The sequence below is a fragment of the Orycteropus afer genome, unplaced genomic scaffold (genome assembly GCF_000298275.1).
Source record: "Orycteropus afer afer isolate SDZICR_OR568_19922 unplaced genomic scaffold, OryAfe1.0 scaffold00414, whole genome shotgun sequence".
NCBI classification, from domain to species: Eukaryota; Metazoa; Chordata; class Mammalia; order Tubulidentata; family Orycteropodidae; genus Orycteropus; species Orycteropus afer.
In genome coordinates this window covers 2,750,450-2,755,225 of record NW_006922001.1, presented here as the reverse complement: position 1 = coordinate 2,755,225, position 4,776 = coordinate 2,750,450, and positions in this window count along the sequence as shown.

Sequence of the window (4,776 nt, the reverse complement as noted above, 5' to 3'; positions counted from 1 at the left end):
GAGCCGTCTGAGCACTAGTGACTGGGTTTTACCCCTTTCTCCTGCTCTTCCTACCTGCTACTCTGTGCTACTATATTTTGAGTCAAGATTTTTTGAGTTTTAAAAGGGATTAAATAAGCAAGCAGAGATCAGAGGGACCTACTGCCACCAGGAAAGAAGAAGCAGGAGAGGAGTGTATCCTTTGGACCCAGGGTCTCTGAGCTGTGAACTTCTTAGACCTAGAAGATTGATGCCAAGGCACATGGAGATTTCCATGGGATACTAAGCCCAAAGATGTTGAACAGAGACAAGGACATTCCACTAGATGTGACAGTGACAGAATGCTTTTCCCTCAAGCTGGTACTCTGACTTTGGACTTCTTGCCTTCTAAAATGTGAGAGAATAAATTTTTCTTTGTTGAAATTATCCATTTGTGGTGTTTCTATTATAGCAGCACCAGATAACTGAGATAGTATTTGGTGCTGGAAGAGTGGGATGCTGTTCTAATGGATACCTAAAACGTGGAATCAGTTCTTGAATTAAGTAATAAGTAGAGGCTGGAAGCATTTTAAGGTGCTTAATAGTAAAAATCTATATTACTTTGAAGAGACTGTGGTAGAATTATGGATGTCAAAAACAATTCAAGTGAGGGAAGAGAAGAAAGGAGAGTTGTAACAGCAATTACAGCACAGCCTGTGAGAATCAGTGGCAAAGAAACAGTTGCAGCAGGACCAGAAGAATGTGAGAGATGGCACTGGAGCTGATTCACAGAGCAAGAGAGCTGAGTACCTTGTGGCTGAGGCTTACTGGCTGAGTGGAGTGTCTCCAAGCACTTATCTATACAGCTAAAGAGCTTTATAACATTTGCCTACCCAGGGCAGAAGCCTGAGGTTCAAGGGGCCAAGAGGTCAAGGAACCAGGAAGCTGAACCTGAAGCAACAAGGAGCATGAGAAGCAGAGCTACCTCAGTCTCAATGGGTGGAACTATAACCTCTGGGGTTTCAAAGGATGGAACCTCAGCCTCGGATCTTCACCAATTCAGTTCTAGAGCACAGGGCTGTAGTTCAAAAGTGCCAGGGGGATGGGGCTAGATCAACAGTATAAAGCTGAAAGTGTGGAGTTTCCATGCTCAAGGAAGAACAGGGCCTGCTAGGGCTAAGGGGATGGAGTCACCACTCAATTGGACTAGGAGAATGAGGAAGTCCAAAGCTGAAGGAACAGAGGTGCTATTCCAGTGGGCCTAGAAGGCAAAGCTGAAGCCCAGGGTCTAAAGTCTCCACCTAGAATTCAGAGAGCATAGCTAATACCCAGAATCTGATGGGCAGTGTCCTTGCCTTGATGGTCTCAAAGAAATTGTTCTCCTGGATTAGTCCCTGTTATTTCTCTCAACATCACTAGAGCTTCTTGTAATGTATTACCAAACCAAAAACCTATGATTCTGAGTCAATTCTGACACAAAATGACCCCAATAGGGCTTCCAAGGCTGAAAATCTTTGTAGAAGTAGATTGCCTCATCTTCATTCCACAGAGCAGCTGGGGGATTTGAACCCCTGACCTTCTGATTAGCAGTCAAATGCCTTATACACTAAACCACCAGAGGCTGTATTTATTTGATCTTTGTTCCTTTAAACTCAAACTGGTATAACTTTCTTAAATTCATCCAGGTAATAGTATGTAATAAATTATAACCCACTCCTTTAAACAAAGGTCACACATTAAACTTCTTGAGATAAGCCTCTCTTTACTTTAAGCTGTAAGTCAGATGCTGTGGGAAAGTGTCTTATGATGTTTGCAAGCTTTTCTGTGTAACTGATAAGGTGTAGGAAGCCTTGCCTTAAACTTGTTGTAAGTTTTAACAAAGGGTCTTATAGGTACATCCTTGATAAGATCTTTAACTCCAGAGGTTTTTTGTTTGTTTATTTGTTTTTTACAAGACTTTGGATTTAAACTTTTCCCTGAATCCATTTCTTATGCTGCTAATTATTTATCATATGGAGGCAGTAAGAAATTAAATATATATATATATATAAGTTATATATATATATATATATAATTACCAATCCATCAATCTCTGGGTTGAAAATATTTTTGCTGTTAGGAGCCGTCCAGTTAACTGCGACTCTTAATGACTCTATGTACAATAGAATGAAATACAGCCTGATCCTGAGACAGTCCCACAATCTTTTTTATGCCCATCGTAGCAGCCACTGGGTCAATCCATCTCATGCAGGGTCATTTTCTTTTTCACTAACCCTCCACTTCAACAAGTGTGATACCGTTCTCTAGGGAATTATCCCTTCTGAAAACATGATCAAAATAGGTGAGAGTAAGTCTGGTCTTCCTTGCTTCCAAGGAGCATTCTGGCTGCATTTCTTCTAGTCAGATTTGTTTGTTCTTCTGGCAGTCCATGTTACTTTCAGTATTCTTTTGCAACATCACAACTCAAAAGCATAAACTGTCTTCGGTCTTCCTTATTCATTGTCAGCGTTCACATGCATATGAAACTACTGAAAACACCACATTGCTTCTAATTAATACTTGATAAGTGACTGTTTCCTGATTTAATTTCGTTATTCCTTTGTAACCTCTGATTGTGGTCCCTGGGTGTCTCAAACTGCACTAGACCACTAATCTAAAGTTCAGGTTTTTCAACCCACCCAGTGGTGCTGCAGAAGAAAGATGCAACACTCTGCTTCCCTAAAGACTGTAGCCAAGAGCCCTGAATGAAAGAGTTACACTCTGTAACACATGGGGTCAACATGAGTCAAAATCTTTTGATGGCAAGAGGTTTTTTTTTTTTAGGTTTTATCATAGGTAATAAATAAGATCAAATTACACTTTCAGTATTCTGCCTGGAAATTTTCTTATAAAGATCTAGAACATAATTAGACTGTTTTTCTATATTCCAAATTACCACAGACAAAGGTTTTGTTAATTATTTTATAGGTTACCATTTCAGTCTCTAGTTGCAATTTGTTTATTGCCCTTCCAGTCTCTACCTATGGCCATTTTCCAAATCCTGTGTCCATGTTTTAGAATTTGGCTAATACCTGTTTTCTCCTTCCAATAATACAGGTACCAACCTTTGTATCAATTCTTAAAACATAATTTAAAAGTATAAAGTATATATATATATATATATATATATATATATATGAACCTTCCCTTCAATTCAGCATGTGCATTTAGCTCTAGGCACAATAACAGTGCCTAGAATATCGTAGGTGATTCCAAATGCACTATCAAATATGAAGGTTTCTAGGATACATCCTTAAGAAAGAGAATCTGAAACCTAGAGAAGACACTCTTCTCCAACATATGCCCAGCTTTGTTCTTTGAGTTTCTCTGGGACTAAAAAGTAAAATCAAATAACTCACTAATAAAATAAATTATATTATTTATGAACAGTGAACGTTGATGTATTTATATGAGTCAACACTAAAAATGCATTGCAATGTGTGTTTAAAATCTTATAATTAAGCATTATAACTGTAACCCAAAAGCAGGGTAAGATATGAGGTCTAACTAAAATCCCATTGTTTCTCCACTAGCAATCTCAACTGCTACTTATCACTTCAAAATGCAACAATTGAAAATGAGAGTATCTTGAAAGTGAAAAACTGTATTTTCTGTCAGAATAGCAATAAAATTTCACCCATGATACAGTCTTGTATTTTCAAGAAAATTCTAATACTGTTTTGTGTGTGTGTGTGTGTGTGTGTGATTTACCTCTAATAACAGAAACAGAAATATGCATACATAGAAATAATATTCAAATTAATCGTAACTAAGTAAAAAATGGAAATATGGAAAGAACAATGAATTGGAACATGTGTACTATTCAATATGAAATAGGTTGATTATATTTGTCTCCAATAACAAACCAGTAGGCTTAATAAGAGAGATAAAATATGTGGATTTGGTTGACAAGTACTATTTTTAATGAAAATCAGGATACTAATTAGAGTCCCATAAGATCTTTAAGATATAAGTAACCATATTATATTTATTTTTCTCTAAATATTTATCTTGGGATGTCAACGTATGCTTTGGGAAATAAATTCTACTTGTCTTTTTTTTATGTATGCCCATTTTGTTATGTTATTAAATCCATGGTATGCAGATTCTAAGATGACCCCACGATTCCCATCCCCTTGGGTAAAACACCCTATATAATATTCTTCCTTTGTGTGTGGATGTGACCTGTGGATATGAGCCATATCTACTCCTGGATTAGATTATGTTATGTATACTAAAGGGAACTCTGGTAGCATAGTGCCTAAAGCACTTGACTGCTAACCACAAGGCTGGAGGTTCAAACCCACCAGCCACTCCTCAGAAGGAAGTTTGGGCAATCTACTTCCGTAGTGATACCACCTCGGAAACCCAAGGAGGGATTGCTATGGGTCCGACTCAATGGCACATAATAACAACAGCATTTAGTAATGTGAAAGAATTTCATAGATGCAATTGAGATCTCTAATTAGTTTAACTTTAAGTTAATAAAAAGGGAGATTCTTCTGGGGGTAGGCCCAACCTAATCAGATGAGACTGTTAAAAAAAGGGTTATGCTTTCCCCGAGATCAGAGAAACCTTTCCTTCTGATCTTGAAGAAGCAAACATACACCATTGAATTCTACTGCTACAAGGAAATAAATTGTGCCAACAACCATGTGAGATTTTGAGAGGACTGTTCTGGTTATCTAGTGCTGCTCTGAAAAGAATGTACCACAAATGGGATGGCTGAAGAAACAGGAGTTTATTCTCTTATAGTTTGTGAGGTCAGAAGTCCGAGTT